Source organism: Suricata suricatta, chromosome 3 (assembly GCF_006229205.1).
Source record: "Suricata suricatta isolate VVHF042 chromosome 3, meerkat_22Aug2017_6uvM2_HiC, whole genome shotgun sequence".
NCBI classification, from domain to species: Eukaryota; Metazoa; Chordata; class Mammalia; order Carnivora; family Herpestidae; genus Suricata; species Suricata suricatta.
Genome location: NC_043702.1, coordinates 44,101,987 through 44,127,699, shown reverse-complemented (window position 1 = coordinate 44,127,699; position 25,713 = coordinate 44,101,987). Strand labels below are relative to the sequence as shown.

At 35.6% G+C, this 25,713-nt stretch overlaps 1 protein-coding gene across 9 annotated transcripts in view; it reads left to right on the top strand.

Moving 5' to 3' along the window:
• Positions 1 to 25,713, top strand: part of GULP1 (GULP PTB domain containing engulfment adaptor 1) — a 264,099-nt gene that overhangs the window by 183,772 nt on the left and 54,614 nt on the right. The window lies entirely within an intron of this gene.

The window sequence follows — 25,713 nt, the reverse complement described above, 5'->3', positions numbered from 1 at the left end:
TTTCTTCTTTAGGGACATAGCAGTTCTATTCTTAAGGCATTTAAACTGATTATATTAAACCACCCAGATTATCCAAGACGTTCTTTTTTAAATAAAGTCAACTGATTATGGATGTTAGTCATATGTTCAAAATAACTTTTGGCAAAGCCTAGACTAGTTATTTGACTAAAAACTGGATACTATAAGGTGGCCAAGTTCGAATATAGTACTGACCATCACAAGTACTATGATGGACAAGGCTAAAAAGATGAAATTCAGAAGGCTTTGCATGGCAGGAGAAGCAGTTTGAGTAATAAACTAATCAAGCCGGATTTTAGGAAGATGTACCTTTAATGATCTAAAGTTGATTTGGACCAAGAGAGATAGGAAGACTGTCAGCTTCTTAGGAAGTTACTTTACTGGTCCAAGTGTGTGGTCCTAAATTTACATAGGGTAACAGATAAACATATAGTGGAAAATAAAGATGTGCTAAATATTTTAGGAAAAGAATTAATGCAACAGAGGAATAATTTATATGTGGGAAAAAGAAGACTATCTATTTTCACTCAATAAGAGAATGATCTCAAAAGGATAATGATCATACCATTAAAAGATTTCCATCATTACAATCACTTTTGGGAACCACTGGTTACAAATTAATCTGATAAACTTACCAGAGCTGTTCAAGAATCATAATTCTCCTGGGGAAATAGTAACTTTTACATTTAGGTGTTTTCATTTTAAATTAATAATTTTTCTGCTTTTTTGTTATAATTTCTTTGATTTTTAAAGAACAAATATTTGATCACATTCCTTTTTTTATATAAAATTTTATTTCAAAAATTCACATATAATATTTAGAGTACCCTTATTTCAGATCATATGTGGATATAAAATAATAGTTGTTTTCAAAAGTTTATTCTGTATAGGGTTCATTACGTTGTTTATTTTTTTTTAATGAGCAGTGACAGCATTAATAGTAGTTCCCTGGGAATTCTGCATGTTATCTTGTGTACTCTCTAGTGATGTTTTTCAAACTGCAGGTTATGCTCCATAAAAAAAATTAGGTCATGAACATAATGCAGTGGATTACAGGAGGCATGTATTTAAAAATTAAATAGAACAGAAGAGAAAAAGATAAGACATTTTTAGATTGTATATGATACATATCAATTTGTTCCATAAAATTTTGGTTCATAGTCATAAGTCTATGAAATCCATTGCCTTTCAACAGTAAACTGCATTTGAATGGTACCAAAGTCTTCACCAGATTTACCTAATTTAAGACATAAAATAATAATATGGGAGCTGCTTGTAAGAGCCACTAAATTTTTAATAGAGATGATATGCATGTAAGTTTAACCACATGTCCTCATTGAATATAGCATCTTAAAATTATTTCTGAAATATGCATGGTAAAGTGATAAAGAAATAGAGTAAAATGTAAATGTAAGTTCCCTTGTGCACCCATTCATTCACACATGGCTTATCCATTTGAATGGAGTTTCTAATACATGCAAGGTCCTGATCTAGAAAAATGGGACTCGATTAGTCAAACAAAGAGATAAAGTCATGCTCCCCTGGGCTTTACATATGATAGACAAAATAATATTACTTTTTTTGAGAAACACCTTATAAGAAAATCATATTTTTATTTCTTAATACATTGATTATTATAGATTAATATTGTTTTTAATATATACTGTTAGTAGTATTTATATATTATATTGTATATGTATTGATATATAGACCATTTATTTATTTAATGTTTATTTTTGAGATAGAGGGAGACAGAGCATGAGCAGGGGAGGGGCAGAGAGAGAGGGAGATGAGACACAGAATTTGAAGCAGGCTCCAGGCTCTGAGTTGTCAGCACATGTGGGGCTTGAACTCCTAGACCATGAGTTCATGACCTGAACTAAAGTCGGACACTTCACTGACTGAGAAACCCAAGTGCCCCTATTAAAATATATAGTATTAACACAACATTATAATTATTCATACAGTATACATACTTATTCATATAGTATTGCAATGCAGAAAAATAAAGCAGGATATTGAGATTGGGAGAAGTGGGAAAGAGGGAGAGGTGGTGCTGTGTTACACAGAGTGGTCAGGGATGATCTCTGAGGAGGACAAATGCCTCACGGAAGTGAGAAAGTGAGCCATGTAGCCACATGCAAGAACAGTCTGGAGCTTGCACACGGTGGGAGCATGCTGGCCTAGTCAAGATCTAGTCAGGGGCTGGGGTGGTTAGAATGCGGTAGAATGTGGTGGAAGGAAGGGAAGGCCCAAAGGCACACGTGAAGTAGAACATGTGGGACAGTGGGGGCCTTGTGGTTCTTACAGAGCCTTGAAGACTATTAGGTATTTGAGAAGCCTTCAATCTAGAACATTTTGAGAGAAAGAATGACGAGATCTGAGACAAGTTTTTTTTTTTTTTTTTTTAACAGGAATTAGCAGTGAGGAGGGGAAGGAAGACATATCAGGAGTCAGGTGCAGGAATCCAGGCAGGGGAAGTGATTGTGGCTTGAAGCTGAATAGGACCTGAAGGAGAAACATAGTGGGCTTTGAGGGGTATTTTGAAGATAACGCTGACAGGGCCTATAGATGGGTTGTGTAGTAGCTTTATTTCTGCTATAATTAGAACAATAAGCAGAAATTTAAAAAAATGTTTTTGATCACCCTTAAGGAAGGCTATAGGATTTTTCTTTCCAACGTTTTATTAGACTGCTGAACTGTTTTTTCTATAAAGGTGAAATATTGGAAAACTTTTACTTTAACAAACTTAATATTCTGTTGGTATGAAGTGGTCAGTTTTCAAATGAAGACTTCTGATTCTTCATGAAAAACATTTCTTAAAAGTTCTATTCTAAAGAGATTAGCATACTACTCTGCACCGTTCTACAGTAGAGAGTCAGCTTTCCTTGATTGTTTACTGTGTTCCAAGTTGTAAAAGTGAATGAATCCAGGGGCACCTGGGTGCCTTAGTTGGTTAAGCGTCTGACTTCGGCTCAAGTCATGATCTCGTGGTTCATGAGTTTGAGTCTAAGCTGATAGCTTAGAGCCTGGATCCTACTTTGAATTCTGTGTCTCCCTCTCTCTCTGCCCTCCCCTGCTTGTGTTCAGTCTATCTCTTTCAAAATATAAATAAACTTTAAAAAACAAATTTACCAGTGAGTGAATCCAAAACAAATGGGAATGGAACCCTGACCTTAAAACCTTATGACTTTCCTTGGGGAAAAAGAACAGGCACTGAAAAATATACATAAATAAATAAAAATTGGAAGAAAACTAAATAGATTATGAGCAACAAGATAAAATTTGAATGTCAAAGAGAAGTTTGAGGAGAAATATGGTGTTGTATATCAATGATCTCTAGAAGTGTCAGAGTTTTGTATATGAAACATGCAGTTTGCCATTAGGTGTGTTGGACAAGAGAGAAGGGGTGGATGAGCTGGGACCCTCAGTATCTTCCTGATGGAGTGAGCTGGTTTTCCGCCAGTCTTTCTCAACCTCACAACCTAATCTTCCGTAACATTCATAACCTGTAGGCTCTTATTTGGCTTCCAAAAACAAACAAACAAAATAGGAAAGAACAAGAAGAACAACAACAAAAAACCATGAAAAGTAGAGGCAATGTCAGGACAATAAGTGGTTAGAACTTGAGGATTCCAACCCTCAGCACTTGAAATCCCCGTCTTAGCCACTTATATTTGGAACTTCTAACAAACCTCTGACACTTATTTATTAAAAGTTTTATTTTAAAGAGATTAGTACACTAATTTGCACAATTCTTCAGTAGAGAGTCAGCATTCCTTGTTTATTAATCAACATGGTAGTAATTGTAATCAGCAAATCAGAACCTAGATTTGTGGTCTGTTCATATTTACCCCACAATAGCAAGGCTGTACCCCAACAACTCTACTGATGTTATCAGAGTTAAAAAATTTGCTTAATGTTTATTTATTTTTGAGAGAGAGACTGAGTGTGAATGGGAAAGGGACAGAGAGAGAGAGAGAGAGAGAGAGAGAGAGAGAGAGAGAGAGAGAAATACAGAATGTGAAATAGGCTTCAGGCTCTGAGCTGTCAGTAGCCCAGTGCAGGACTTGAACCCACGAACCACAAGATCATGACCTGAATCAGAGTCAGATGTTTAACTGACTGAGCCACCCAGGCACCCCAGATGTTATCAGAATTGTATCAGAATAGCTACATAGTTGCTGCATCCTATTACCATGATTGGAGCAGTCACTTCTCAAACTATCTGGGTTCGAATTTTATCTCTCTCAGTTAATATCTGAATTAGGTGACTTTTCTATTCTTCACTTTTCCCATTTGTAAAATGGGTCTAATGCTTGTACTTACTTCATTGGACTGTTAGAATGTTTAAATGAGTTAGTAAATATAAAACCCTTGAATCAAGGTCTCATATAAGAAAAGCTTATTAGTAGCATCTTTACTATAGACAGTGTTCTGTGAACTCTGGAGTTGCACTGGTACTATCTCTTGAAAATTATTTGGCATTTGCATTATTAGCTGAAAAACAGAACAGAGTTCTTAGAATGCATGTCAGGTTATCTTTTCTGTTCACATCAGAATCAGAAATAATGAGATTAGCCATGTATCTGCAGTGGCTGGCTTGAGTGGGGAAGAAATAGCTTTCCCTGAAACCCTGACAGGAGACTCAACACTGCTGACCTTGTAGGTTTATATACAGAGAGGTTTTGATTGTTAAAGAAAGATACCAATTTAATCATACTTTCCTATTACCTTGAATTTTCAACAACTGCATTCCAGACAAGATGTTAACACAAAGATCATCTTGGCCTTAAGATCAAATGCAGAAATATAAGAAACTTTATGCAATCCTTAAAACTATTACAGAATTTTACAAGTAAAAAATTAATAAAGAGAAACAATTGCAACACTTTGTGGCCTAATGACTCATGGGACAGAAAGATTTTAATGTAAATAACTCATTTTACTAATAGCCTCTCAAATTATTTTTGGTGAATATGTGATAAATTACCCTTCAATGAAATATTAACATTGTTTATGACTTAATAGAAGAAAATTGGGATCTCAGAAATAAATACTACAGGGTCAGAACCAATGGAAATAAGAAGAGAAAACATTCAAATTGAACCCTGTGGAATCATTGAAAGTTGGGCAAAAGATAAATCCCTATAATTGATGGAGATGCATTGCCAAAAAAATCCAAAATGGTTTAGAATTCTAAATTCATGAGAATCCTTAGAGCAGCTTTATAGTAGCAGTAAACATAGGCATTTGCCAATTTTGCTGGTTGTAGATACCAGGTGGAATGTAAAAAAAAGATAACAAATCAAAGCCCATAAAGAGCTTAACTGCATTCCGTGTAATTCATTTCATTTGTTCAAAAATGCATTTTAGTTAATCTCAAAGCATAGGAACCATTTTCAAAAAAAGAAATTTTATATAGAGCCTTTTTAAAAAGTTTTCTAAGACATTAGAACTGTTTTTTTTTAATAAAGCTAATATGTATAACACATTCCAAACATTTTAAAATTGTGGTATGAGCATAGAAATTGAACATTAACCGTCATTCTTTCCAATTAAAAAAAGTGATATGTGCAATATGTATTTTGGTGATAACTCTGCATCTGTCCTCTTTGGAAATGTCCCTTATGTACCACAGCAACACTAACACATACTAACAAAGGAAATTAGAGGGCTATAGTATGTTATTTTTCCATTGCTTGCTTTAGAATGGGAAGCTTAAAATTTTTCATGCTACACAATGTGAAAACAAAGAAGTATATGGTAATGATGGGAAATTTGTTGAGTTATGGCTTTATAGTTGGTATGTACTTATAAAATACAAGAATAAATGGAAAAGGAGAAATGATAGCATCTATCATTACTTAATTTCTCTATTCTTGAGATGAACATAAAAATAATTTAATTTCTGAAAAGCATATGCTTACTTTGAAAAAATATATATTTGGTGTGGGGTTTTTTCTTCCCCCTAAAATGTTCCCAGGTAAGTGAAATAGTTATTTCTTTAAATTTTATTTATTCATTACTACTTTTTAAAATTGATATATATATATATTGACATCTACATTATGTTAGTCTCAGGTATACAACATAATGATTAGATGTTTGTGTATATGGTAAAATGGTCACCACAAAAGGTCTAGTAAACAATTTTGAAAGTAATCATTACTGTATACTTTACATATGAGAATTCCCTTTAAAATGTTATATAGCTGCTGGAAATTACTGAATAGAAACTAAAAACTCCAGGAGCACTTGGGTGGCTCGGTTGGGTAAGCATCTGATTTCGGCTCAGGTCATGATCTCATAGTTTGTGAGTTCAAGCCATGCATAGGGTTCTGTGTTGTCAGGGCAGAGCCTGCTTTGGATCCTCTGTCTCCCTCTCTCTCTTCCCCTCCCCTGTGCATGATCTCTCCTTTTCTCTCTCTCTCTCAAAAGTAAATAAACATTAAAAAAATAGTAATAAGTTCTTCCTCTTCAGTCTCATTTTTCACAGGTCCTTCAAAAAATGCTCACCTCTTTACTAATTTTCTTATATTTAGCATATGCTTATTTTAGTTATTAAAACTGCTATTGAAATCAATTTGATAAAAAACTTTTTTTTTACATTTTCAAACATATTCCCCCCAAATTACAGTATTCCCTTTTGGCCCGGACCTTTAAATATTCCAAGCTTCAGAATGCTACCACTTGACCCCTTTGAGATCACGTCAGACTATTCCTTTTTCACAAACATTCTTTGACTTTGAAAAGAATGTTATTTCACATAATGCCAAACATATCCATGTAGAAATATGAAATAAATGACAAATATACCTAACATTCAGAAAATTCCCCATTTATAACTAGTTACTCTCCAGTTGAAGAAGTATTTGAAGATAAATAACATCTTAGGCATTATTTATCCAGGAATTATGTTAACATTAGTATCATTAAGCAAAGCAGAATGAGAGAAATAAAATACTTTACCAAAGCTTAGACTTTGTGGCCTCTCTGTTATGGAGGTAAATTCATAGACTTTATTTAGTCTGCTTTAGCTCACATCTCTGCCAAACTGCTGACTGGTTTTAAATGATGTTCAAGGGGTCAATTAACACACAAAGCCACATAGACAAACCAGTTTCACAATTAACACATATACAGGGAAGATATGTATACATATTCTATTGTGTTTTTGGAATCATTCATCTTCTTGCTAAGTAGGTTATCTCTTTCAAATTAGGAATAATATTTTGCAAATGAAAGAAAAATGGACATAGACTGGTAGATTTGATTTCCAGACGGAATTTTCTACTATCTTGTTGTGTAAGCTCAAGCCTCAGTTTATTTATCAAGAAAATGATGGAGTTGGAAGATTCACGAAGTCCTTTTCAACACTGAAGGTCAACGAATCTGTTATACATAGAAGTCTTTTATTTTTTAAGAAAAAAGATACTGTAGTCCTTTGTGAAATGTTGTAAGGAGAAATTAATATGGAGTTTTTAGGTTTTTTTTATTTTTGATGTTTATTTTTGAGAGAGAGAAAGTGAGGGAGGGGCAGAGAGAGAGGAGGACAGAGGGTCTGAATCACGTTATTTAGATTTAAGCATTAAGTCAAAATTATTATTGGATGTATGGTTGAACTTCAGATACTGATTGGAAGGATGTTAGCTGGAGGAAAGCTGCCTCCAGAATTCTTTGTCATTTGATTCAGGGTTTTGTGAGATAAGTAGCCAATTCACTTCAGAGATAAGATCTCTTCTGAAGACAAAGCCAAGACTCCAGCTGACTACATGTTTCAGAGATGTTTGGAGGAAGTCATCTTTCATCTCTTAAGAAATAGGTACATACATATATTTAAATCAAACTAAAGTCATTTTTGTCTTTCTTATAATCTTACGAAGTATGGGAAAGTTCCTCTCCATAGCAATTATGCATATTTTTACATTTAAGAATGGTCTCCTGTTGTGTGCCTGTTTCTTCAGTTTCCAAGAAAGTATTTGTTATCTTCTCTTTTTTCTTCCCGCTGGAATAAGCAGTTCCTTTTTCTGAACCTTTAAATTCATATTCAAAAAAGGGCAAGTGGAGTCCAGCCTCAGTCTTTGTAGTAGAGAGTATCGGAGCATCTCCTTTCTCTGTAACTCACGTGGTTGTGATAATAAAGCAGTAAGAAAGGCCATGGAAGCTAAAGATCTGATGTAACTTATGCAACCTAAATCTGTGAAAAGATGTATCTCAGAGTGTAAGAATACAGATAAAACTTGGAAGAAGCACCTGTTAACACTATAGGTCAGCAGTCTAATATTTGCCAAGAATAATAACTGTATTATTTCATAAACATGGTAAATGCTAATTATCAAAAGTTAAGCAATGCAGAAAAGCACAGAAGTATAGAAATGAACACAATGCTCAAAATCATCTCAGGCAAAACAACCCAGTGTTTAACTTTTGGTTACCAGAAGTCCAGGTAATCTGGAATCTCTCTGAATAAATACAAAAGCAAGAATAGATATATGGATTTAAAAAATAACATTCATCAGTATATAAACAACTCTATACTAATGACTTTCTGTGCACTTCATATCTGCCATCTCATTTTATCTTCACAAATACCCAGTGAGATTAAGTCTATTAATATCCCCCATTAAACAGCAGAATTGTAACATGAAGCTGGAAATAGTCAAATAGTTAAGGAGAATGAGGCTGGGAATGAGCCAGATAGTTCTACCCAAATACATAATTTGGAAGAATAAACTTGATAAGAAGGAAATTACAGGGATGCCTGGGGGGCTCAGTCTGTTAAGTGTGTGACTTCAGCTCCGGGGTCATGATCTCATGGGTCATTAATTCAAGCCCCGCATCAGGTTCTGTGCTGATAGTTCGGAGCCTGCTTGGGATTCTCCCTCTCTTTTTCTTCTCTCTTCTCTCAAAAATAAATAACCTTTAAAAAATTAAAAAGGAAATTATAACATGCATGCTATTTTATGATGAAAAACATTGAGCTTTACTTGACTTTAACAAAAGAAAAAACAAAATTTAAGTGAATTAAAGGAGTTACTAAATTTAAGAAATGTGTATCTTAGCCAAAGGGATATTAGTTTCTAAAAGATTTCTCTAAGGTGAGAGCAAGACATTTGTGAAAGTCATTCACTGTTTGGCATCCTTATGTTTTCCTTAACAGCATGTTTCAGTTTTTGACAGCATGTATATATGAATGATGAAGTAGATAGCATACTTACGTTCCTCCATTAGTGTGCTCCAGTTCCCAGGTTTTGTTGCTTATTTCAATTCTACTTGCCGCAATTTGCAACATTTACATTTTGTTCTAAAACTATGATTCCCTTAGAGGTTTGACATAATTATATATTAAAATGGATTCAGATCACCGACACTCCTCTTACCATTTCTTCTCTACTTCTGAGCTCTTTATTTGATTTTGGTTTTCCTCTTCAAAAACTTTTTTTAAGAAAGGACTCAATAGGGCATCTGGGTGATTCAGTCAATTAAGCATCCAACTTTGGCTCAGGTCATGATTTCATGGCTCCTGGGTTTGAACTTCAATTTGGGCTCTGTGCCAACAGCTCAGAGGCTGGAACCTGCTTTGTATTCTGTGACTCCCTCTCTCTCTCTGCCCCTCCCCAACTTGTGCCCTGTCTCTCTTTTAAAAATGAGTAAGCATTAAAAATTTTTTTTGGTCTTTATTTTATTTTGAGAGACAGAGACAGAGAGTGAGTGGGGGAGGGGCAAAGAGAGAGGGAGACACAGAATCTGAAGCAGGCTCTAGGCTCTGAGCTGTCAGCACAAAGCCCAACGCGGGGCTTGAACCCACAGACTGTGAGATTATGACCTGAGCTGAAGTCGACCCTCAACCAACTGAGCGACCCAGGCACCCCTGAAAATTTTTTTAAAAGACTCAATCACTTCAGTATTTCATGCATTATTTCATATTTAAGAATGTCTGCCTATCATCCTAGATCTTCCTTTCCCTAAAAACCCTAGTTCCTGTTGCACAGTCTTTCCTCATTTTCCTGTTGAGAAAGGATCTGAATCCACCTCACTTTCTCCCTTGAAGTTGTCTTACTTTTTTTTGCATAGTTATCTGAGACTTGATTCTTTATCATTACATTTTAATAATATAACATATTTAAGTCTCAGCGAACATGTCTAATGCCTTGGATCCAGAAAATGAAGTCCTTAGTTCCACTGTGAAGGATGCCCAGGAGAAGTGAACAGAAAATGAGGCCTCTGTTCCTCAAACTATAACAACAAACTCAGTTACTCAAAGAAATAGATACAGTGATAAAGGGCTATTATTCATACAACAGAACCAACAGTTTTTGATCTGGGAGAGCTGTGTGCTGTAAACAAAAGAGCGTCGGGTTTGGAATCTCAGAACAGAGTCGAAAGCAGGCTCTACAACCCAATGTCAAGCCTGGTATTTAACTGTTTTCACGTCCATAAAATGAAAATGATAGTTTCCTTATAAAGCTTTTATGACAGTTAAACAAGATAACATCTGTACAATGCCTGGCACATGGTTAGCACTCACCAGATGTTAGTGTTACCATGTCTTTTAGTCATACAGAGACTTAGTAAAGATTTGCTGGGGTGTCTGGGTGGCTCAGTAGGTTAAGCATTGGGCTCGATTTCAGCTCAAGTCATTATACAATGGTTCGGTTCGTGGGATTAAGCCCTGAATCAAGCTCTGTGCTGACAGCATGGAGCCTACTTGGCATTCTCTCTCTCCCTATCTCTGCCCATCCCCTGTGCTCTCTCTCTCAAAATAAATAAACATTAAAAAATTGGTACAACTTTGTTATGGAAAAAGGCTTTCACAGTTTCAAACAACCAACTTACAGATTAGTGTTTTTAGAAGGCAGCACATCCATTAGTAGATTAGTCCCTGATTCTTTGCATATTTGAATAACACAACTGTTCCAAGATTCATTGCTAGGAAAACGTAGAATCAAGTTGCACAATCTGGCTCTCTACCCGTGCCCTGTCTCTCAGGCAGATTTTATCTGTGATAGAATAACTCATAAATGGTGATAGACAAGGCAGCGATGGTTAATTACTTCCTAAGAGATTTAGAGTCAGAGAGCATAAATCACTCTTTCCCAGACTGTGCAGGTTCAGATGAGAAATGGTACCCTCGACAGCAAGCACGAAATGAAGAGCCTTGATCTTCCTTCGCTTGATTCCCAGTTATAATCCTAAATAATTAAAGATAGATCTCTAGCTCCATCAGGTTTTGCATTTATTTCTGAGGATTACCATACCGCACCACTGACTTACTTACATGTCTGTTTTTATTGCTCATTAGAATGGTATTGCTCCAAACTTGCTCACACAAACGTTTGCCAAGATGATGGAATAAAAACAAAGCAAGTCTTGCAAGCAGAGAAGTATTTCCACTTGAAAATATTCAGACTAAATAATATGCTACAGGAGCTGCTGGGGGGAAAATGACTGAGACTGAATATACTCAAGCATTGTCAGGAGAAACATGTCAATAAATTTAAGTTTTAAACAGTATGTAGAAAGTGTGAGGAAACAACAACTAAATAATTTAAGAAATTAGAATTAGAATTATACAGATGATTTTGTGTGTTTTTGTGTGAGCATGACAGTAGTAGGTTTTGGAAAAGGAAATAAGGCAGAAAAAAATTTTATAGTAGAGATGTAGAGACCACAGATCTATGAGCATTGTGTAAACTTGTACAACTTTAGCTCAGACTTTTATAATGAATTAATGAATGTTACTCTTTACGTTTATTTAGTAAATTTCATGAATAATATACTTCTATATGTTTTCCAGTGTAGTAAAACTTGCAAATGTTGGAAACACACATGACATTATAGTAAATGATCCAAACAACAGGGTACTAATTAGCCAAGTGAATACAGTAACTCATTCAATGGCTACCAACATAAAGTGGAAATCTTTGTAGTTAAAAACAAAGTTAATGGACTATTACAAATTTAAATGATTTTATTGTTGGTTTTACCATCAATCACCTCATGATGAGATAATGTGTAGAACCGTATCCATAGCGCATTTGACTGTAGGGCATAAATTAACAATCTTTTAATATAATTCCAGGAGGCAAGTTTGTAATTCCAGAATATCTGATCAACAAAAGACATGATTGCTTTTCTTTAGAGTTGTGTATAGACTGGTTCAGCCTTATTCTTTTTAGCATGTACTAGGTGCCAGACTCCAGGTGTTTAAAATGCCTCTCCCACAGTCTTATAGAAGAGTCTCCAAGGAATACACAATGTTGGGTGATTGGAAGAACACACAAGACCCCTTGGGTCTCATGTACGGCTCTAACAAAGGCAGTAAAAAGGCAAGAGAAAGAATACATACAAAAGCATCAGGAGCCCAAGAAGCTTCCAGCACAGCTCTCTAGGACCCTTTTTTAGCGACATAAAACTCATCTCCAGATTATGAACCACCAACATATATGGAAGGAATTTTGGCTTCAAAAGACCTTGTTTTTGTATTGCCCAAAAATAAGTATGAGATTTCTACACATCCCAGAGACGTGCACAGAGCTGGCTCATGATCTTACACACTGTGGTACCCTGAGTTACACTGAGGATCATCCCTGGGAAGGATGAAGGCAAATTTTTTTTTAATAGAGATCAAGAACCAGTGGAAATGATTTTTGTGATTGGGGTGAGGTGGCCTTTACTGTCATGCATGTACAACATCCCAGAGACATTCTCTAAAATGGCCCGTTTTACAAAGTCTAAGGGTTCGGTATGGCTGGAGTGTAGAGTATAAGTAGATAAAGAATCATGAGGATAATTCCTCAGTTGCATTCCTGGGTGACAGGTGTGTAATTATTGGACTTGAACTTGAGCTAGGGGATAATGAGGACCCAGGTTAGGAACACCTAGATTGGAGATATCCGAGAAATAATTAAAAGGCCAGAATACAGTGGACAGTGTTTTTAGACCACTCAGTATGCTCTAAGCAACTAAAAGACTAATACTGTGATCTTGCATTTTAAAAGTTCTAATAATTCCTGTCAGAAGCCTATTATAAATAGGACAACAAACACACACAAGACAAAGTTGTTTTGAAATCTGTCTCATGCTGTGAACTGACGTTAGAACAAACTACTGTTTTCAGGTTTCAACACCTTCAAAGGAAAGTGTTTCTCAATGAACAAAGGTGCCTTCAGAAGACCAGGTGAAGGCTGGCTTCCTGTGGAGAAGTTTGCCTTCCCAGTTTCATTGTGGCTTTTTTCCACCTTAAGAAGTCAGATGAGACGTTCCCTTCTTTCTGTTCCATTTTTTCTTTTATCCAAACATTTTAAATGTCTTCTCCAATACAATTAATTGAGGTTAAGCTTATTTGTGTATGTAAATGTACACAAATCTACATAATTTACACACATGTATAAAACACACATAGATGCATATGCATATAGGAACTCTGCATGTACAACATCTAGCAGATCAAATGACAAATGATACGGGTGTATCAGTCTGGCTCTCTTCATGTTGGCTTAGTGTCTAAAATAAGCTATTTCTTGAAACCTGAAAAAACATAAAACTACAATTTTTTTTTCTTTTGAGTGATGACCCAGTTTCTTTCGAGTACCAAATAGCAAGGATCATCAATCTTATATTGTGTATGTACCTCATCCTGCCCCATGGTAAAATGTCTAAAATGGAATCGCAAACAAAAAAGCTATTTCCTGTGAACTGCAAAATTACAGATGTCATGTAGAGGAGTGGCATCTATGCCTTGGAGCTGCCATTCCTCTGCCAAATATTACTACCTCAGGCTCGTACGGTAGTCACACCTGATACTGTGTTTTACAAACAGAAATAAGCACAACCTCAGGGCGCTTAAATTTAAATGACTTGTTTAAGGTCACACCATGTAAGAAGTGAAACCTGGTCTTCTGTGCAGATACTTTCTTTTAGATTCTAACCTATTTGAAATGTATTGCTTTTTCTCTCTAAGCTGCCTTCTCTATTTTCAGAAAAGTAAGAGTAGAGGAACATATTGCCCGATTACTCTTAAATATTTTTAAACACATAAAGATAATATTTTTATTATATATACAACTTTCATTTTGAATTTTACATTAAAACTACCTTCTGCATAGAAGTTTCTAAAAAAGACAAAGTTGCTTTGGAGAGTGGTGGGTTCTGAATCCATGGAAATGAAGCCCGAGGCTGCCTTGTTACCCCATTCCTTTTTTTTTTTAACTTGTTCATTTTGTTTTTTGCACTATTCCAATACAAATTGCCATTTTTGTAAACTGGGCATGCATAACTTTGGTCAGATGAAGAGCTACCACAGTGTTTTGAGGCACAAAGAAATATTCTCACTGAATATACAGTTTTAATCCTATTTAGGCTTAATTAGAATGGATCAGTGTTTCTTATACGTGTGTGTTTGTTAAAAATGCAGATTCCCTGTCCACGTATTCTGATTTAGTTAATCTAGGGGGAGCCCAGAAACCTGCATTTTGACTGCAGTGCACTTAAGAAGCATGGGAAAGAGAAGGGTGTTGTGTGTGTGTGTGTGTATGTATTGGAGGGGACAAATAGAAAAACAAATGAAACACCCAGATAAAGCCTCTTTAAATCAATAGTGTCCACCATCCTCCCTACCAGTTTTATAGAAAGCCAGTAATAAGCAGCAAAATCGAGTGGCTTTAGTTTCAGTTCTCTGCTCTTGCACACCAGCTGTGAAAATGTTAATAAGCATCAAAATCATCCAAAGGTGATGCTTTAGGAGTCTAAAAAGAAAATTGCAGGATCTGAGTGATCTACTATACTGGTGATACCTGGATAAAGAAATCTCTGGGGAAGAACGATCTGTGCTACCATCAGGAGTAACCTTGCAGTGAAACAGACACACTTCTTTTAAGCTCTTCTTGCATGTTTGCATAGTATAGACATATTACCATCAAGATTTTCTAAATAGCCATCAATGATTAGCAAGACTTATAAATTATGTAGAAGTTTCCCTTAGTAATTCCTTGTTTTCTTCCATTTTGTTTTCAGCATTCCCTCATTAGGGATATCTGTCTTTCCCAACTTCCCTTTTCTTACTTTTTGTTAAAGTTTATTTATTTTGAGAGAGAGAGAGAGAGAGAGAGAGAGAGAGAGAGAGAGAGCGAGCATGTGCAAGCAGAGGAGGGACAGACAGAGAGAGAGAGAATCCCAAGCAAGGTCATGCTGTCATCATGGAGCTGGATGTAGGGCTCAAACTCACAAACCATTACCTGAGCTGAAACCAAGAGTTGGCTGCTTAACCCATTGAGCCACCCAGGTGCCTTCCAACTTCTCTTTTCTTAAATTCACATCCACTAAGTGTTAGTGACTGGTCATTGGTATATGCTTACTGCTCGACTCATTATACTTAGCGGTAATAATAATTACTGCCTTTATCCTCATGACAAACCTCTGATGTAGGTAATGTATAACAGCCTTTAATATACTTAACTCCTTGGGTTATTATGATAGCCCCCATTTTACAAATGAGGAAACTGAGGTTTAGAGAAATGTAATATCTTCCCATGCTTGCACAGTTAATAATCAATAGAGCTTTTACACTCAGACAATATGATTTTAGAGCCTGAGCTTCTGATCACTACAGCATGCTCTCAGGTATTAGAACTTTAGGCTCTTTGACTTTATGTAAGTAGAGAATGTCTCCTGTTAAAGACCTTTCTGTGCCTTATTTTGTTCTGATAGAAAAGAGATGGTCCTGTGTCTTTTCCTTAATAGTCTTCTGCTCTTCTCATAAGTAGCTTCTAGCAATTTATTTTTGGGAAATTGCCAGAACAGAAGAAGACAGATGTCCCATTGTCACTGCCTTCTTCCAGAACATATCTGCCAGTAGGCTGTGTCTGCTCCTCTCCCGGGCTGTGATTTCCAACCTCGAACACTCTTTGTGTCCCCCATGTGTGTGCACCGTGTTTCCCAGAGCCATACTTTCTATTTTCTATCCCTCAACTTATAAACTTCATTTTGTTCAGAAAGAACATTTGTTACTCATTTGCCCTGATTTCACAGACAGCCTACTCATGTTTTTTTAGAATTCTAGTACTTAGGAAAATCCTTGCTTGGTAAGAAGCAGTTGTGGGAGGCTTTGGTTGAAAAGGATGCTAGTGGGGAGGATAGATAGTTATATTGAGCCAGTTTCAGGAAAAGAGAGAGAGAGAGAGAGGAGAAAGCTGTATCTAATAGTCATGGAAGGAGGTGTTTGATTGGATATTTAATTTGTTATGATTGTCTCATAGCTGGCATGGCAATTCTTTTTTTTTTTTTTAACGTTTATTTATTTTTGAGAGAGAGTGGAAGAGAAGACTGGGGTAGGGGCACAGAGAGGGAGACAGAGGGTCTGTCTGAAGCCTGAAGCAGCCTCCATGCTGTCAGCATGGAGCCCAGTGTGGGGTGGGGATGGGGGGCTCACACTCACAGCTGTGAGATCACGATCTGAGCCAAAGTCAAGTCAGCCATTAAACCGACTGAGCCACCCAGGCACCCCTAACAAACTTATAACACATTTTCTGATATTTCTGTTACTCTTAAATGAGATATATTTGAAAACAATTTCTATAGTGTGTGTCGCAAAGTAGAAGGCTGTATGTGTTAGGAATTACCCCTTTCAGGGTGCCTGGGTGGCTCAGTTGGTTGAGCATCAACTTTAGCTCAGGTCATGATCTTGTGGTTCGTGAGTTCAAGCCCAATGTTGGGCTCTGTGCTGACAGCTCAGAGCCTGAAGCCTGCTTCAGATTCTGTGTTTCTGTCTCTCTCTGCCCCCCCTTCACTTGTGCTCTCTCTCTCTCAAAAATAAATATTTTAAAAAATTAAAGAAAAAGAAATTGCCCCTTTCTCTGACCTGTCTAGCCATTTGCAAAAATTTCATTTAATCTCTTAGTATTTCAAAATGCCAGCAGAGCATAGCTTGAAGAAGCTTTTAAAGGGTGCTCTAATGGAGTTTTCCTGGAAAGTCTCCTTTTCATGTAAATATTATTCAACATGAACACAGCTGCCATGGGATTTGAATATATGACTACTCATGGAATTCTTTCTACAAGCGACTGAGAGCACAGTTACCTAATGCCTTATGAATCCCTGAATTAGTAATGCTATTATCATGTTTAACTTTACAATATTGTGTAAAGTCTTAGTAATACATATATACATTTACATTGATTCTCAGAAATCTATATATACCTATATCCTAGCCCCTCTGGATTTAATTATATGTTAACATAGGCTTATTAAAATAAAGCCTTAACAAGCCTTTTCAAAAGTTTATTATAATTTGCCCAACACATTTTTTTTCCTGGTAATTACCACCCTTGACTTGGTACTACAGAAATCTCAACAGTAATGCTAACAAGATTCTTAAGAGAGCTAAGTACCAGAAATAATTCAGCTGTCACTACCCTATGTTGTAGAAGGGAATGTCATGACTTCCAACTCCCAGCATTAACAATGTGGAGATAAGGAAAGCTCTAAGAAGAATGCATTGTCTGAAAAACAAAACTGATAAAATGTCACGATTCTCATATATTCTCAATTTGAAAAACTTGACTATAGAAACTCATTGGGACTTTTAAAAGCTTAGTGGATCTACTGGAGGTGGGAACTATACTAAGGAGAATCATGTTTTAAGGCAGGCTTTGAGTTGCCTATATATGTATACCCTACAATGCCTTGAACTATGTTTCACACCCAAGAATTATTTCACAGTTCAGTAAATTAAATGTTGACATAATAGTTATAAGGAAAGTTATTGAGACAGGCAGCTGTGTAGGACAGAATGTGAAGACAAATACAGTTAATGTTTTATCCCATTTTGATTGAGAGTGATAAGTATATTTCTTCGAAGTACTTGAAAATAGAGCATATGATGGGTTGAAATAAAGTCAATAATAACTGTGAAGCTGGTTTTCATATTTATAGTTACTGTAAAAATAAAACAAATATCTAGTGGGCTATTTGAAATTTAATGAACTATCAAATATCTTAGCCAGTGAAATGACATATTAATCCAGTTGCATGTCAAGGTCCTATCATGTTTATGAAATACTTTTTTTTACTTTGTCAACTGTGAATCATATAGTTAAGGGGTTGTGTTTCTTTGTGCTGATGCTAAAGAACTTGTAGCCTAGTTTATGACCTACCTCTAGCAGATTTATAGGATTAGATGGCTTTTGACTACAAACCTATTTCTGCTCTATATTCTTGCTTTTATTTTCCTTTTACTTCATTTTTCTATTTTATTTTATCTTCCTTTACTTTATGACTCTTCATAAGCCACTTTAAATACATTTGGGGACATAGTGAAATGATTTATAAATCCATGAAATGAAAACACTGTGGTTTTGTTTTGTTTTGAAGAAGGAACTATGTCCCTGTGAACGCAAGATCAAACATCACCTTTGATCAGTCACCTCTTTATCTTCTGCCTCTCTTCTGAACTTTGCTGCTGCTTTCTCCAAGGAAAACCGGGTCTCTTCTGAAGACAGTTGCCCTTCCCAGCCTTGCACACTTTCTGCAGGTGGTGAATGTTTTCTGCACACAGCTCTCCCCAGAACACCTGGCCTGGCAGTTGAATTGATTGGCCTTCTCTCTTCTTTCTCCCTAAAACCTCCTAGCTTTGAGTCTTATGTTATCAAACTGTGCCAGTTGTCCTTCCTATCTGAGATCATCTACAATCCCCAGGTCAGTCCTTCATTCCTCATTCCTTCTTCATTATCACTGTTCTCAGTACAACTCCATACGAGGAAGAATATTATACAGAATGCTCACTCTAGGAGCAGATGCTCTTGTGAGATAGTGATCTTTCTCTCAGTAAATATTCTCAAACAAATGGGCATAGCATGCCAAATCTTTTGTTATGGCCTATACCTGATTCACCCTTTGGGTGCATGTGTACTATTCTAGGCTGACAGTGGAATCATCAGTGTACTATTCTATTCATTTAGGAAATTATAATCAGTAAGTTAAATATTTGGCCCCAAATCAATACATCTATCTACATATTGAACTAAAACATATGAGATGTATAAAATGTAGACAGTGATAACATTTATATGATATATATCCTGAATGCTTATGCCTTGACCTTCATAAACTGGATCATTTAACAGGATAAGTTTCAGACTTTAACCAATTTAGAGTCACTGAGCCAGTGTGCTTCTGAGGTGACCTCAGACTAACTTTTGTTGCACAATATGGTTGACCAACTGTATATCTCATTAGTGAGATAATCACACACTTACATGGTATGCATACAGTACTTAATTTAACAGCAGATATAATTATCCTTACTTATCAAATTGTTTACCTTATTAAATTTAGAAAAGAAGTTTCTGGGAAAAGATCATATGCAATATATTTAGCACCTAATGAAGTTTTAATACAATGTTTCCTACAAATTTTAATTCCTAACATTTGATAAATAGTACCTTATTTATCTACTCCTTTCTTTTTGTTTTTATTTGAGCTATAGTGTTATGGGTATAATTGCTAACATATGCATATATTTCATAGTTCCTTTTTAATTTCAGATCCCCACTTATTAAATTCCTGGAGTTATAATGGAACATTAAAGTCATTGGGGGAATTAGTGTGATGAATACCTTTTCCTTTTCACTTATATTTATATAATTTCAAAGTAGAAGAAAAAGCCAGAAACTAATTGATCATTGTTATTTTTTATAATACCCTTGGATCATATGGAACACTTTAATTTCAAGGGGATTCTTTGGCTTTATATAAAAGAGAATAGAGTTTTAGTTTTCTTACTTGAGACAAATTTTTTGAATACTAAATTATTAAATTAACACAGTATTAAATGGTATTGTCTCATTATCTTAAGGAATCCTCTGAATGACTTTATATAGAAATATCACCACCACTTTTTTATAAAAAGTAACAGACTTGGGGATGTAAAAATACATTGACCAAAACAACTTAGTAACAGTAGAGCTAAGATAAAATCTTAATTTCCCCAAGTTCATAGATTCTTCTTAAGCACTTTGTCACTATGCAGAATAAAGTTTAACCTTGTCATTCAGTAAACAATTTTTGAGGAATAAAGCTTCTCGACTTCAGTATTTACATGAGGATTTGTATTTTATAAATCATGTATATGGTAAGTTGGGAAGTTTGCTATCCTAATAACAAACTGAACATTCACTCCAAGTGGAGAAGAATAATTCACAACCTGAACTTCTTCCTTCAGATAGTACCAAGCCAAAAGTACTTTCTGCAGAGAAGCTAATAAGACTATTGAGAGAGTAAGAGTGTTACTTGCCCTTCTGACATTTTCCCTAACATCCACCCACTTTGCATTTCTTCCTAAAGACTGTTTTCAGGATTTCTATAGGCAAAGCTTGACAGATGGTATTCTAGTGATTGAAATTCCTCTAGCTCTGCTGAGATGTCATCAAGGACTTAAAAAGGGTCCTCCCCGAGCTGTCTGTTATATGAACTGCTGTCTACCTTCACATAGAGAATTAACCATGTTAAAATGGCAGGAATTCTTAGAATCTTTAGTAAAATTCCATTATGATGTTTATTGGGATTTTACAGAGTGAGGCTTCCTGGGTTTATACACCTGTTTCAACTTGAATATTCAGCAATAGACTGTAAATTTTGGAGCAAAGAGAGAGTGCCATAGTTCATTCCTACTTGTAGCAGCATCGATAATTTCTATGGACATATATAATATTGAAATTTATATTTGATTAGCCCTGAAATGAGTATCCTGATTCTAATGGTATCATGTACTTGCCCATACTTCACTTATTTGTGCATTTTAATAGCATGTATCACTTTTAAATGGAAACAAATTAATCATAGGACCAAGTCAGTATATGTATTTTATATTAAGCCTGATGGGCAAGAATTGAATTGGCATGTCACAAAATGCTTAAAAGTATGTTAAAAATAAGTAGGTTACTTTAAACTTTAGTCATACTAATAATAAAGTGCATATGAAGTAGAGATTCATCCGATATACCAGTTCTGCAGTCTAAAAATAGTAAATTTAAGTATTTGATGTATTACTCAACTGTATCTTGGGAAATAGGATTGTATAATTCTTTTTGATAAAAATAATATATTGCAATATAATTCTGTATATATAAAGGGGAATTTATGTATATATATAAAATTTGGAATTACAGTCACTAATCAGGTTATTAAATTTTTAGAAGTAGTCCAATAAGGACATAAAGGTCTGTGTTAATACCAGGATTGGAACTTTCAAAGGGCAGCTGAAAAATGCTCTCAAAAGCTGCTCAAGAATATGGGATGATTGATTTTTTGAAAAGGCCAAAGAAAATCAAATAAAATCAGCATACAGCAGAGTTCAAACAAAGCCAATTAAGCATTACAGTGAAGACTAAGTGGTGCTAATTAGTGATAATTGATTTGAAGTATCAAGAAAAAAATCTAAATGAAGTTGTTTTTAAAAAGAAAAAAACCGTCATATTTAAAAAAAAATAAAGGAAATTATCAAATGATCAACACTGCGCAGCAGTTAGTTGTATTTATCGAAAGGAAGCAAATATTTCTTGAATGTCTGGTATGTGTCACACACTTGAACCACACAGCTGTTGCATACAACCCACTTATAAGTATAGGGATATTTACATTTTACGGAGAAGCTGCTATCCAGAAATGTTCAGATTCATAGACCTATCAAGTGGTAGGGTCAGAATTCAAACCTTTGTTCCTCACTCAAACCCTTTAACATGATTCCACCAAACCACTTCCCCAGAGAGCTTTGAGTTTTCTGTTCATCACTGTATCCAGGTACATGGCACAGTGCCCGGCATATAGTAGATCTTCAAAAAACAGCTCTTGAATCAAAGAAGGTTCGATCTCACTAGTACTTCTGGGGGACCTGATGGAAGTGAGAACAATACATTCATAATCACTGACATTAAGCTTGTTTCAGTCTGTTCCAGATTTCAGGGGTTTATTTGTTGTTTGTTTTGTTTTTTTTCTTTTTTGTTTATTTGTTTTGTTTGGTCTTTTCTTGCATGTGTTTGACTCTTTAAATCTAGGAGATAAAACCCCAGGGGGCAGGATCCAGTCTTCTTTGCTTAGACCAATATAGCACACTAATGAAACTTCTGCATGCAGCCGTGCCTCACAAAATTAACCAGGCCATATTAATCATTGACAGAAGTCTGTTAAAAATATAAATACATCTGCATTTCAGGAGTGTCATTAGTGCACACTCATTTTTCATGCAGAAGAGCTATGCACAACCTATCAAGATATGAGAAGTAGATTTTCTTCCCTTTCTAAAGAAATGAGGACAGCAGTTTGAGTAGTATGATCTCTTAATGTGATCATTTTCTGCGATAGTCAAGTGTGAAGGAGAAGTTCTGCGCACAGCTCAGGATGAGGTCTTCTCCAAAATGGCTTAAGATTTTAAAACAAATGGGGCACTTACAGCCAGAACACTCCACCGGGATAGTAACTGTATACTTGGGAGATTTCTTGTTGCAGTCTATTTTGATTGCACTCAAATAATGACGCTGTAGGAAGAGTGGAAGGAAGACCTTTGGGAAAACCCAGGCACCCTGTCTGGTCGTTGCAGATGAGGGCACAGCCTTTACTAGGTCAGGGGTAGTGGTCTGTGTTGCTCACCACTGTTGTTCACTGGTCTAGAATAGTACCTGACACACAGATGATGCACAACAGATAGTTTTGAAATGGTTTAGGATATGGAAATGATAATGATAATAATAGAATTTCTTAGAGGGCAAGGGTTGGGACCACTACTCCCTGAGGTGGGAAGGCTACCTCAGCTTTTAAGGTTTTGAAGCTTTTTTTTTTTTTTTTCAAAAGGAAGAGAAAGATAAATTTAGCTCAGGAAAGACATGAGGATTCTTGAAATACTAGAGGCTTCTCCAGATAAATATATTCTTTCAGAAAAGAGTTGAGGGACATAAGCCGATGTGGGGCAATTACTTGTCAATGTTTAAACCTGAAGTAGAACAATAAGGACTGTAATGTATTGCCAAAAGCTTAAGTAAGTTTCATGAAGATTAAGAATAACAAAGATTTACTTCCACTGTTATTCTATATTGTTTTATAAGCAAGGGAAAAGACCTAATTGGTAACAATAGTGAGAAAGAAAAGGAAGTGTATTTCTCTTCATTGGTAATTATATTCCAGTATACTCAAGTTAAAAAATAAATGAATAAAACTGTGCTTAAGAAGATAATTTGGTAAACTGACTGGATACAGGGTATTACCTATACCAGCCATAACTTGTTAAAAATACAATTTTAAAAGCCTTATTTACAAAGCAATTAATAATATATTTAGCAAGGAAAACACTTGGCCTTCGTGAAAATAGGGAAAACACTTACCTATAAAGCATCCACAAGCAGGCATATCATGTATAGATACCTTAATCTCACTTGTCTCAAGTTTTGTGTAAATAAGTTGCAATGAAAATTACAATGAAATTAAATTACAGTGAGAATTAAGAACAAATGTTTGAAAATAACCAAAAAAAGTTTTGGTTTTTTTTTATAATTTTTTATTTATTTTGAGAGACAGAGAGAGACAGCATGAGCAGGGGAGGGTCTGAGAGAGAGGGAGACACAGAATCAGAAGCAGGCTCCAGGCTCTGAGCTAGCTGCCAGCACAGAGCCTGACGCGGGGCTCGAAGCTACAAACCATGAGATCGTGACCCAACAGACTGAGCCACCCAGGCGCCCCCAAAAATAAGTTTTGAGAAAAGAGACATACGTGTTTATGTGCTGCTGTGAATTGTAGCATCTTTAAGAGCCAAACTCCAAATACGAGTGGCTTAAAACAGTTTTCCCCCTTTGCTTCACAGCCCATAGTGAGTGGGTTCACTCTTAATATTTGCTTGTTGTGGCCATTTTACTATTTTATTTTCATTTCTAAACACAAATTCAGTGAATATTCACTCTGTGCCAGTCACTGGTTGTATTACTTCATTTAATTGTCACACAAACACGGAATTTATCCCCGTTTTATGAATGACCACACTGAGGCTCTGACTCAGCATCTCAGGAAATTCAGGTTATCATAAATATTCTTTTGACTCCTTTAGATTTGAAGCATATTTCACAGTAGAAAGAATATAAAACATTAATTTTAATTAGCCAAATAGATGTGGCATAAGCGAGTACTCTATACCAGGGTACTATATTATCTTTCCTTCTATTTCTGTCTTATTTAGGGTAAAGAGTATGTGTCTGTCTTATTTAAAAGTAAAGAGTATGTGTCTGAAAATTAGGACAGCTGGAATTGTAGCCCCATTTCTGCTACCTAACAAGCTTCCTGACCTTGAGACCTTGCTGCCCTAACTTCCCATTTCCTGGTCCTCCCTCAGTTTCACATCTGTAGAAAAATGGGAGTTGAATGGTAATATCTCCACAGTCCACATACACAGTCCAGTCCATATTAGAATGGATCTAAGAAAATAGATTGTGAAATCTATCTGGCTCCAAAGCCCATGCTTTTGTTTCTCTGTATAAGTTGGTTTATTTTTATAGTATGTCTGTTTTGTTTTGTTTTTAATTTTTTTAATGTTTATTTTTGAGAGAGAGAGAGGAGGTGGAGAGAGGCAAAGAGAGAGAGGGAGACCCAAAATTCAAAGCAGGCTAAAGGCTCTGAGCTGTCAGCACAGAGTCTGAAGCAGAGCCCGAACCCACAAACCATAAGATCATGACTTAAGCGGAAGTCAGATGCTTAACCCACTGAGCAACCCAGGCTCACCTGTAATACTTATGTTAATAACAAAATACAAGTGAATGCCCTGTGTTTCACTCTACCTGTCTCATTTCTCAGATATAAAGGGAGTTTGACTGTGAAGAAGCCTCTGGAACAGGACAAAAATTCAGTGCTGCTTCTTGTGCCCATGTGGTTCAATTTGAACCCAATTTGGGAAACCCTAGGACACTGGCAATGAGCACGCTTTCTTATTACAGCCAGTAGGTTTGTTTTGGCTTCAACTTAGAACTCTCATTTTAAAAGCAAGAGACTATGAAAATTATACCCTCTATATCTATGTAAAAGAAGAACAGATGTAATTTAATAGAAAGTTCCTACTATAAAATAAGAAACCCAAGATCAAATAAAATATCATATATATATAACAAAATATATATATTTAACAAAATTTCCTGGCTCCCCTTTAAAGAGAGAACCAGGAAACCTTCAGAGTATTTAGTTTAAAGTATAACCTTTCTTTTTGGTGGATCTATTTTAATATTTTTGCAGGATTATGGTTTTGGTGATTAAGTAATAGGTTTAAATCTGATTGATTCTGACCTTTTGCTAGCAATTGACTGTTATAAAGTGCTTTTTTAAAAAAATTTTTTTCTTGCATTTCTTGGCACAGTGACATGGTAAGTCAGCCAAATAAAGAATATAAAATTAAATTGGCTTACTCCTATGTTTTATCTCCTGGGCGCAGTTGAGCAGCTAGAAGGTTTAAATACTGGTTTTTTTTTTTCCTGGTTTTTGCTTTTTCTTTTACACACATGCAGTCAAGTTAATGCCAAGAAAATTAGCCCTATCCCTTTGAAGCTCTGCAACCTTGGTAATAAAGAGAGAGACATGCCCATTTATTTTTTCTACGTTTAGAATATCCATTCATTGGTCATTATCCACCAATTATTTGTTAACCTTGATGTTAGATCAATGTTTTCTGAT